Source organism: Hypanus sabinus, chromosome 18, assembly GCF_030144855.1.
Source record: "Hypanus sabinus isolate sHypSab1 chromosome 18, sHypSab1.hap1, whole genome shotgun sequence".
Lineage (NCBI taxonomy): Eukaryota > Metazoa > Chordata > Chondrichthyes > Myliobatiformes > Dasyatidae > Hypanus > Hypanus sabinus.
This window is the reverse complement of record NC_082723.1, coordinates 71,895,026-71,907,172: the sequence shown is the minus strand read 5'-3', so window position 1 is coordinate 71,907,172 and position 12,147 is coordinate 71,895,026. Positions and strand designations below refer to the sequence as shown.

The following is a 12,147-nucleotide window of genomic DNA, read 5'->3' as shown; positions in this document are numbered from 1 at the left end:
AGGAGGATGACCTGAGTGAGAATAGAACCGATCAGGGATAAAGGAGGCAACGTGCCTGAAGATGATGGGGAATTCTTTAATCAATCCTTTTCTTCAGTATTCACCAGTGAGAGGGACCTTGATGAAGGTGAGGTCAGCGTAGAACAGACTGATATACTGGAACACGTAGAACAGAGCAGTACAGGCCATTCGGCTCAGAGTGTTGTGCCAAACCAGCTAAAAAGCAAAACTATGCCAACGTTAAGAGAGAATGGATTGGAACTTTTGAAAAACATTAGGACTGGTAAGTCCCTAGGTCTAGAAGGGATAAAGCCCAGGTTACTAAAAGGAAATGAGGGAAGCGATTTCATGTCACTGGTGATGGTCTTTGAAACCTCCCTGGCCACAGGGAAGATGGCAAGTGTTATTCCTTTGTTCATGAAAAGTAAAAGGGATAATCCTGGGAATTGTAGACCAGTAAGTTTTACATTTGTGGTGGGCAAACCACTTGAGAGAATTCTTTGAGTCAGGATTTACAACCATTTAGGGAAACGACGACTGATTAGAGCCGGTCAGCATAGTTTTGTGAGGGGCAGGTTGCGCATCAGACATTTTTAAGGAAGTGACAAAAATTGTTGATTGTGGAGCACTGGATGTGATATATATGGATTTTAGTAATGCAATTAACAAGACTCATTCAGAAAGTCAGGAGGCATGGGATTCCAGGGGAAATTTGGCTGTGTGGATTCAGAACTGATTTACCTACAGAAGGTAGAGGGTGGTAGTAGATGAAGTATATTCTGCCTGTAGGTCTGTGACTAGTGGTATTCCATAAAGATCTGTTCTGAGACCCCTGGTCTTTGTGATCTTTCATAAACAAGTTAGATGAGAAAATTGAAGAGTGGGTTAAGTAAGCTTGCTGATGATGCAAAGGTTGGCGGTGCTGTAGATACTGTTGAAGGTTATCACAGGTTACAATGGGGCACTAATAGGACTCAGCCAGCTCCATCATGGACACAACCCTCCACACCATCGTGGACGTCTTCAAGAGGTAGTGCCTCAAGAAGGAAGCATCTATCGTTAAAGGTCTTCACCATCCAGGATGTGCCCCCTTCTCATCAACATTAGGAAGAATGTACAGGAGCCTACTTCATTTATTTTGATCTACTTATTTAACTATTTTATATTCATACTGTAATTTAGCTTTTTGTTTCTTTATCATGTATCTCATTGTACTGCTGCCGCAAAGTTAACAAATTTCACGACATATGCTGGTGACATTAAACCTGATTCTGATTCTGAAGATCCACACTCAATGATTGAGAAAAAGCTTCTTTACCTCCACCATCAGTTTTCTGAATGGTTCATGAACCTATTATTCCCTTTTATTTTGCACTATTTATTTTTGTAATATAGATTTTTGTGTATTTACACTATACTGTTGCTGCAAAACAACAGGTTTCACATCATATGTCAGTAATAACATATCTAATTCTAATATAGATTCATAGGGTAGTTGATGGTTTAGACACGGTCATTCATGACTGGGATCAGAAGAGGTTTCTTTACCCAGAAGTGTACGTTATGATATTCTCGAGCTCAATGAATACTGAGAATAATACCTTAAAGACAACAATCTACACAAAGATGTAGAGTTGGTTGGGAGAAAAGATGTGGTTTTGGATCAGTCATGATGCTTTTGAAAAATAGGCCCTTTTTTCCCCTTTTAAATTTGTTTGTGTTTTGGGGATTTTGCAAAGCCACCCTCATTGTCGTTGAACTGAACACCTTTTCAGATAATTTCTGGAGACCATTTAGAAGCCAACTGTGTTAAGAGACAGACCACAGGCATGAGAAAATCTGCAGATGTTGGAAATCCAAAGCAATAAAGAGTCCTGATGAAGGGTTTCAGTCCAAAACATCAACTGTTTACATTTTCCCAAAACATCAACTGTTTATTTTTTTTTAACCATAGGTAACTGCTGCCTGACCTGCTGAGTTCCTCCAGCATTTTCTGCATGATAAGAAACCATTGGTTTAAATTGCTATTCGCAAATTCCTTTTTCATTGTGCACTTTTTCCTTCTTAATTCATATACTGTGAATTAAGTATTAAGTTAATTGGGACATTTGGGATCAGTACAATCTGCCAAATTAAGCGGCTGCTCCAATTAGCCAAAGTTTCATAGAAATAGTTAAAAAGGCATTAAAAATCACAAACTACTGTCAAACTGATACAAATTACATACGTGAATGAAATACAGACAAATTAGAACATTATTAATGATGCTACAGTAATGTAAAACCGTGTATTAGTTCCTAATAGTTGTCAATGGAGGAATTCATCTAGTGTCCGCTGCCTTGTTCTTTTGATTGACAGTAAACAAAATCTGAAGAGACACCTAGTGCAGATAATGTACTGCCTTCATACATTTTCGACAACTGCATTCTCCAAATTTCCATTGTTATTGTAAAATTCATGATGATTGTCAATACCTTCAAATTCTTCATAATTCCTAATTTGCTGAAGTAGTATTTTCACTCCCGGCCATTTATGGTGTCTCCAAGCCTGAATGCTTGAAACTGTAGTGAGCAAAACAGTTCTGAATTGTCTTACTGCTAATTTCTCAGTGACAAAAACCATTGCTTCCTGAACAAAATCACACACAACTGATGCTATTTAAAAACCGTTCACTCAAAGCACAGTGTAGTGTCTAATTGCCACACGAGTGGATGTGATTAACACTGGTTAGAAACTGGCAACAGTCTCCTGACCCAAATAAATGAAGGGAACCCCAGCTACTTTCTCAATTAGTTTTGTTCTTTAAGAGTTATGTCCCAATTAATGGGAATCCTACCTGCAGAATGCCCATCACCCAATTAACAGGAATCTTAATGCAATCATCCTAATTGCAGAATTTTGTTAAGCCACATGTTCAAATAATAGTCTCTGCCATTACAGGCTGCATCATGCTAAGGCAGTGAAAAGCACTGGTCCGAAATAACACAGTAAGGAAACACATCTGATAGGTTCCCACACTTTCCAATGAGATGCCATATTTGATGTCAATAAGATTCTTGAAAGTTCTTTAAACAGAAAGGTTAATATACACTGATTATGCTTAATATTCTACCAGAATCTTTTCTGTTTTCAGCACCTCCACAATTCTACTTACTGATTCAGCTTTTGCAGCAAGTATAGTTACTTATTGAAAAAAAAACAAGATTTTCAGAATCAGGTTTAATATCGCTGGCAAGTATTGTGAAATTTGTTATCTTTGCAACAGCAGTACATTGCACTACATAATAGAAAAAAATGTGAATAATATGTGTATATTAGTTAAATTAAATAAATAGTGCAACAGAAATAAAAAGTAGTGAGGTTGTGTTCAATGTCCATTCAGAAATCGGGTGGCAGAGGGGAAGAAGCTGTTCCTGAATCACTGAGTGCATGTCTTCAAACCTCTGCACCTCTTTCCTGATGGTAAATGGACATGGCCTGGATGGTGGGACTCCTTAATGATGGATGTCACCTTTCTGAAACAATACTGCTTGAAGATGTGCTGGATACTACGGAGGCTAGAGCCCATGACGGAGCTAAGTTTACAACTCTCTGCAGCTTATTTCGATCCTGTACAGTGGCCCCACCCCTCACACCAGACAGTGATGCAGCCAGTTAGAATGCTGTCCATGGTATATCTGTAAAAATTTGATTTCCTTTACAAACTAGGATGTGCTGGCCAAAAACCTGCAGCTACAGAATACAAAAAAAGCACAGGAACTGCAGAAGAACCAGGTTGCCATCTTGTCATAGCAACAGTACTGATAACTGTTTAGTTATCCTATATATCACGTTTGGAAAATACTTAACATATTTAGCACAAAAGACAGTACATTTTCCTATACACATGATCAGAACCATCTCCCTTAATTAAACGTTAAGCTTATAACATCAGTAACTCTGCCATGGACAGTCCTAAGCCCAGCTGCAAAAGGACAAGGGTGAGCAAAAATCTAGAGCGACAAAAACACCAACAGAAGCTCTAAAGACCTCAACCCTGCAAGAGGAAGGATACACCAAGATAGACTACACCCAGAGGCAATGTGAAAAACTGGCCCAGGACAGAGGACTCTGGCAAGTTACTGTCAGCGGCTTACGCCCCAGTAGAGGTGATAGGCTCAACCTAACCATATAACTTTAGTGCATCGTTGGTCTATAACTTCAGGCACCATGGATTCATAGAGTAATAGAAAAATACAGTACACAGATAGTCAAAGCCCCATCTAGTCCACACTGAACCATCAACTTGCACTGGGATCATAGCCCTTCATATCCCCACCATTCATGTACCTATTCAAGCTTTGCTTAAAAGTTGAAATCAAGCTCACATGCACCACTTGTGCTGGCAGCTCATTCCACACTCTCACCACCCTCTCAGTGAAGAAGTTTCCCTCAAGTTCTCTTAAACATTTCACCTTTCACCCTTAACCCATAAGGTCTACTTGTAGTTTCACTTAAAGTCAGTGGCTTGCATTTACCCTGTCTATACCTCTCAATCTTCTATGTTCCAAGGAATAAAGTTCTAACTTATTTAATCTTTCCATACAACTCACATTCTCCAATCCCAGCAAGATCCTTGTAATTTTCTCTGTACTTTTTCAATCTTATTTACATCTTTCTTGTAGATAGGTGACTAAAACTGCACACAATACACCAAATTAGGCCTCACCAATGTCTTCTACAACTTCAACATAACATCCCATTTCCTGTACCCAATACTTTGATTTGTGAAGGCCAATTTGCTAAACGCTTCCTTTATGACTCTAACTACCTGTGACGCAACTTGCAACAAATTATTGCCCTGTATTACCAGATCCCTTTGTTCTTATGAGGAAAAGATAACTAAGTTAAACATCAGGGGAGCAAAGTTCAACTTGAACACAACAGTTCTTTATATGCAGCTCCAGGAAGACCATAAGACATAAGAGCAGAATTAGGCCGTCTGATTTGCTATAAAATCATGACCAAAAAAAAAGGATAAAAGTTAATGCTGTGACAAAGTTGCACTAAACATAAATAGGTTGAAGATTATAGAGACTCTTTGTGATAACACGATATATATATGTATATATTTGAAGTCATTAGTAAAAACTCTGGATGGAAAGGATTGTTTATACTAAAATGATATTCAGATGCACAAAAACAGTGAATAGAAGTGATAGAGTCACAGAAAAGTACAGCACAGAAACTGAACATTCAGCTCATCTATTCCACGCTGATTTACATCTTTCCTGTAGGTAGGGATGTCCAAAACAATAAATACTCCAAATTAAGCCTCAGCAATGTCTTATACAACTTCAACATAATATCACATCTCCTGTACTCAATATTTAGATCTATGAAACTTTATGATCCCATCTACGATGATGCCACATTCAATGAATTACAGAGCTGTATTCCCCGATCCCTCTGTTCTACCGCACTCTTCAGTTCTCTACCATTCACTGTGTAAGACCCACCCTGGTTGGTCCTACTGAAGTGCAACACAACACACTTGTCTGCATTAAATTCCATGTGTTATTTTTCAGCCCATTTTCCAGCTAGTCCAGATCCCACTGCAAGCCATGATAGCCCTCCCCACTCTCCACTACATCTTGGTGCCATCCACAAATTTGCTGATCCAGATAGCCACATTATCATCCAGACTGCTGATATAGATGACAAACAGCAAAGGACCGAGCACCAATCACAGGCCTCCAATCAGAGAGATAAACATCTTCGGCTTCTCCAAAAGCCGATGTCTAATCCAATTTACTACCTCATCTTGAATGCTGAGCGACTGAACCTTCTTGAACAACCTTCCATGAAGGACCTTGCTAAAATCCACACAGACAACATCCACTTACCTGGCAACTTCCTCGAAAAACTCATAAGATTGGTCAGACATGATCTACCACACAAGAAGCCATGCTGACTATCCTTAATCAGTCTATGTCTATCCACAAATAGTTATATATCCAACCCCTTAGAGTACTTCCAATACCTTTCCCACTACTGACTCATCAGCCTATAATTTCCTGGTTTATGTTTAGAGCCTTTCTTAAAAAGCAGAACAACAATGACTATCGTCCAAGCCTCTGGTACCTCTCCCATCACTAAGAATTACTTAAATATTTTTGCACTTGTCTCCCGTAACATCTGAGGGAACACCTTGTCAGGTCCTGGGGATTTATCCACCCTGATTTGTCTCAAGACAGCAAACGCCTCCTCCTGTGTAGTCTGTATAGGGTCCATGAAGTGGATGCCATTTTGCTTCACTTCCATGGACTCTGTATCTCTCAAAATCTCACTTTTGAAGACCTCCCGCTTACCTTTGCCAGAAAACAGCCTGTCCCAATCCACACTTGCCAGACCTTTTCTGATACCATCAAAATTGGCCTTTCTCCAATTTAGAATCTCAATCTGCAGACCAAATCCATTTTGCATATTTACTTTGAAACTAACGGCACTGTGATCACTAGATGCAAAATGTTCCCCTCACAAACTTCTGTCACCTGCCCCATCTCAATCCCTAGTAGTAGTAAGTATTGCGCACTCTCTTTTTGGGACTTCTACATATTGACGAAGGAAACTTTCCTGAACACATTTGACAAACTCTATCCTATCTAGTCCTTTTACAGTATGGGAGTCCCAGTCAATATGTGGAAAGTTAAAACCATCCACAATAACCTTATGTTTCTTGCAACCATCTGCGATTTCTCTACAAATTTGGTCCTCTAAGCTCCTCAGACTGGTATATAGTCTGTAATATAGTCCCATTATTGTGGTTATACCTCCCTTAATTCTCGGTTCCATCCCTGCTAAACGAGCTCTCCCATCTCTCCTGACTGAGCAGAGTTGTAACATTTTCCTTGCTTAGTAACATCACCACTCCTTTAATCCCTCCAGCTCTACCGCGTCTAACAAAGGAACCCCAGAACTTTGAGCTGCCAGTCCTGCCCTTCCTGCAACCCAGTCTCACTAATGGCTACAAAGTCATGATTCCAAGTGTTGATTCATGCTCTGAGCTCATCTGCCTTTCCTACAACAATTCTTGCGTTGAAATATATGCAGCTCAGGACACTAGTCGCACCTTTTGATTTCTGACTTTGAGGTCTTACCAACATCTGAGTCCACAACCTCTCCACTAACAATTCTGGTACCTTTGGTCCCATCCCCCTGCAATTCTATTTTAAACCCCACCATGCAGCATTAATAAACCTACCCACCTGGATATTAGCCCCCTCCAGTTCAAGTGCAAACTGTCTCTTCTGTAGGGGTCTCACTTTCCCAGAAAGAGAGAATAATCTGAAGCTCTCCCTTGTGCCCTAGCTCCTTAGCCACATGCTAAACTGTATTATCTTCCTATTTCTGGTCATACTAGCACATGGCACAGGTAGCAATCTTGAAATCACAATGCTGGAGTTCCTGTCCTTTAAATTAGCACCCAACTCCCTGAATTCCCTTTGCAGAAACTTGTCATACTTCCTATGACCTATGTCATTGGTACCTACATAGACCACGACCTCTGGCTGTTCACCTTCTCACTTACAAATGCTGAGGGACTCTATCCGAGATCTGAAGCATTATATCACATTGAAAGCAAAATAAATTTCTGTTCAGCCTTTACTTTCTACCAAAACTGTAGTATGCAGAGGAACCTTACATAGGGCAACAGTGGTCAGCACAACGCTTCACAATACCAGTGCCCCGGGTTCAATTCCTGCTGTTATCTGTAAGGAGTTTGTACCTTCTCCCCGAGTCTGCATGAGTTTCTTCTGGGTGCTCCGGTTTCCTCCCACAGTCCAAAGATGTACCGGCTGGTAGGTTAATAGGTCATTGTAAATTATCCCGTGATTAGGCTAGGGTTAAATCGGGGAATCAGGGGATTGCTGGGCAGTGCAACTTGCGGGGAGGGTGGGTGGGTGGGGGTGCGTGTGTGTGTGTGTGTGTGTGTGTGTGTGTGTGTGTGTGTAATGAGTGATGTGTGATCTCACACATCAAGAGGAACAGATAAACATACACACACACACACAGACAAATAAGTGATGTTAAGTGATTCCATTGTTTTGCAATCAGACCAGGTCTACACAATCAACACACACAAAATGCTGGTGGAACGCAGCAGGCCAGGCAGCATCTATAGAAAAAAGCACTGTTGACGTTTCCGGCCGAGACCCTTCGTCAGGACAATTCAGTTAGATAGTAAGAGATTTGAAAGTAGGAGGGGGAGGGAGAATCCAAAATGATAGAAGACAGGAGGGGGTGGGGTGAAGCTAAGAGCTGGAAAGGTGATTGGAAAAAGGGATACAGAGCTAGAGAAGGGAAAGGATCATGGGATGGGAGGCCTAAGGAGAAAGAAAGGGGGAGGGGAGCACCAGAAGGAGATGGAGAACAGGCAAAGAGTGATGGGCAGAGAGAGAAGAAAAAGGGAGGGGGGAAATAAATAAATCAGGGATGGGGAAAGAAGGTGAGGAGTGGCATTAATGGAAGTTAGAGGAATCAATGTTCAAACCCGGACTCCAGCACCATCAATGCAAGTTCCAACAACCATGGACAGCTTCAAAGCGATTGTGCAGCTTCCAACTGCAACTCCAGGCAACTCATGTGCTGCGATTGTGACTCCCATCTCCCTTTCTCCCACCATCACACTGCAATCCCCTCCCCCTCAGATCCTACCGTCAACTCCTGGACAGAGGCTCCATCTTCCTCTCAACCCAACCCTTCCCTCTCCACTGACACCACCAGCCTCTCCCCTTCTGATCACATCTCTCATCCTTGCTGGGTCTTTACCATCCCCTCTGACCTTCAACTCTCTGAGGCAGAGTGATCTGTCCTCAGTAAGGGCCTCAGCTTTGTCCCCCTTCCCCCACACCTCAGCCAGTTCCGCGTACGCCATGACGCTGAACTCTTCTTCCGCCGGCTCCGTCTCTGAGCCTACTTCTTCGGCAAGGACTCTCCCACCCCCACCGATGACCTTCTCCCCTCTTCAACCCTCCTCCTCTTCATGGACACCCCACTCTGGTCTTCTGCCTGCTCTGGATCTCTTTATTGCTAACTACCGACGGGACATGAACCGAATTGACTTCACCACACATTGTTCCAATTCCAAACTCATTCCTTCCGAACACTCTGCTCTCCGCTCCCTCCGCACCAATCCCAACCTCACTATAAAACCTGCTGATAAGGGGGTGCTGTTGTCGTCTGGTGTACTGACCGCTACTTTGCCAAGGCACAGCGACAACTCACTGATACCTCCTCTTATTTACCCCTTGATCATGGCCCCACTAAGGAGCATCAGGCCACCATCTCCCACACCATCACCAACCTTATCAGCTCTGGGGATCTCCCATCCACTGCCACCAACCTCATAGTTCCCACACCCTGCACTTCCCGTTTCGACCTCCTACCTAAGATCTACACAACTGCCTGTCCAGATAGACCCATTGTCTCAGCTTGCTCCTGCCCCACCAAATTCATTTCTACATACCTTGACACTGTTTTATTCCCCCTTGTTCAATCCCTTCCCACCTACGTTTGTGACACTTCTCATGCTTTGAACTTTTTCCCTGGCCCCCACCACCCTATTTTCACCATGGACGTCCACAAGGAAGGTCTCAAAGCTCTCTGCTTCTTTTTGGATTCCAAACCTAACCAGTTCCCCTCTACCACCACTCTCCTCCGTCTAGTGGAATTAGTCCTTACTCTCAATAATTTCTCCTTTGGCTCTTCCCACTTCCTCCAAACCAAGGGTGTAGCCATGGGCACCCACATGGGTCCCAGTTATGCCTGCCTTTTTGTTGGCTTTGTTGAACAGTCCATGTTCCAACTCTATACGGGTATCCGTCCCCCTCTTTTCCTTCGTTACATCGACGTCTGCATTGGCACTGCCTCCTGCACACATGCTGAGCTCGTTGACTTCATTAACTTTGCCTCCAACTTTCACCCTGCCCTCAAATTTACCTGGTCCATTTACGACACCTCCCTCCCCTTTCTCGATCTTTCTGTCTCCATCTCTGGAAACGGCTTATCTACTGATAGCCACTATAAGCCTACTGACTTTCACAGCTACCTGGACTATTCCTCTTCCCACCGTCTCTTGCAAAAATGCCATTCCCCTTCTCACAATTCCTCCGTCTCCGCCGCATCTGCTCTCAGGATGAGGCTTTTCATTCCAGGATGAAGGAGATGTCTTCCTGTTTTAAGCAAAGGGGCTTCCCTTCCTCCACTATCAACTCTGCTCTCAAATGCATCTTTCCAACTTCACGCATATCTGCCCTCAACCCCACTGAGGATAGGGTTCCCCTTGTTCTCACCTACCACCCCACTGGCCTCCAGATCCAATGTATAATTCTCCATAACTTCCGCCACCTCCAAAGGGATCCTACTACCAAGCGCATCTTTCCCTCCCCCCCCTTTCTGTTTCCCGCAGGGATTGCTCTCTACGCGACTCCCTTGTCCATTTGTCCCTTCCCACCGATCTCCCTCCTGGCACTTATCCTTGTAAGCGGAACAAGTGCTACACCTGCCCTTACACTTCCTCCCTCACCACTATTCAGGGCCCCAGACTCCTTCCAGGTGAGGTGACACTTCACTTGTGAGTTGGCTGGTGTGGTATACTGCGTCTGGTGCTCCCGGTGTGGCCCTTTATATATTGGTGAGACCCAATACAGACTGGGAGACCGTTTTCACTCTGTCCGCTAGAGAAAGCAGGATCTCCCAGTGGCCATACATTTTAATTCCACATCCCATTCTCATTCTGATATATCTATCCATGGCCTCCTCTGCTGTCAAGATGAAGCCACACTCAGGCTGGAGGACAACACCTGATATTCTGTCTGGGTAGCCTCCCACCTGATGGCATGAACATTGATTTCTCTAACTTCCGTTAATGGCCCTCCTCCCCTTCTTATTCCATCCCTTCTTTATTTATTATTCCCTCTTTTTTCTTTGTCTTTTTTCTCTCTCATCCTCTCACAATCACTCCTTGCCTGTTCTCCATCTCCCTCTGGTGCTGCCCTCCCCCTTTCTTTCTCCCGAGGTCTCCCGTCCCCTGATCCTTTCCCTTCTCCAGCTCTGTATCCCTTTCTCCAATCACCTTTCCAGCTCTTAACTTCACCCAATTCCTTCCTGTCTTCAGATCTCCCCCTCCCAAATCTCTCACTATCTTTTCTTTCAGTTAGTCCTGACGAAGGGTCTCGGCCCGAAACACCTCGACATCCCTATAGATGCTGCCTTCCACCAGCATTTTGTGTGTGTCGCTTGAATTTCCAGCACCTGCCGATATCCTCGTGTTTGTGAAGGTCTACATAATTATCGGGGCGGGGCGACTAAAGGTCAGGCTGCTGAAATGATTACTTGGATCCAGTTGAAATGTTTTCGTGAATGATTCCAAATCCCGAAAGGAACCGGCGTGAACATTACAACCTATTACCCGGTCATTGTTTACAGTACATTAGCCCCCCCCCCCACCCCCACACCAACCCAGCCCCCAAAAGGAGCAGTGGAATGGTTTTTCGGAGGAGTCGGCCTTGCAGCTTTTTTTTTGAAGTAGTGCAAATGCAAATAATAAAGCTGGGGAAAGGAGAGGAGGGGAAAAAGCGAGGTGGGAAAGTCAGGCGTGTGCACTGCGGCCTGGCAGAGACTCCCCGTCAGGTTTGACCGGCCGGGGGACCGCCATCCCTCTTCCTACGCTTCCACCTCCAACGGGAAAGAAAGATAAAACAGAGAAAGCCGTCACCCACCTCAACAACATCCCGCCGCCGCCGCCGCCGCCACAGCCCGTCCGAACCACCAGCCGCCAGCTACCCCTCCCTGGCCGGCGTGAGCGACGCGACGCCTGCGCAGAGCAGCGCATCCGGGGACCGGGCGAGGCCGGGCCGGGCCCGTTCGCGTTCCCCGACCAGAGCGGGGACGCGCATCACTCTTCCCACCAGCGGCGGCGCTGTCTCTGCCCTTCGCCCGGGCAGCACCGAATGCGGAAGGGGTTTACAGCGGAGGACGCTGGAGTCTCTGCAGGTTTGTGCCGAGTCGCGTAACTGGGCTGTGACAACCAGATTATGTGCCTCAGTGACGTTTTTGGAGAGAAGAAATAACAAGCACATGCTGTCTGTCTGATGTTACGTTCAA

General features: G+C 44.3%; 1 protein-coding gene across 3 annotated transcripts in view; it reads right to left on the bottom strand.

The window, feature by feature from the left end:
* Nucleotides 1-11,891, bottom strand: part of ankle2 (ankyrin repeat and LEM domain containing 2) — a 98,943-nt gene extending 87,052 nt beyond the window's left edge. For all 3 annotated transcript variants that reach the window (XM_059994640.1, XM_059994641.1, XM_059994642.1), the window contains exon 1: nucleotides 11,763-11,891. The gene's annotated coding sequence lies outside the window, so the exon portion shown is untranslated. The remainder of the gene's footprint in view (nucleotides 1-11,762) is intronic.
* Nucleotides 11,892-12,147: the final 256 nt, after the last annotated feature.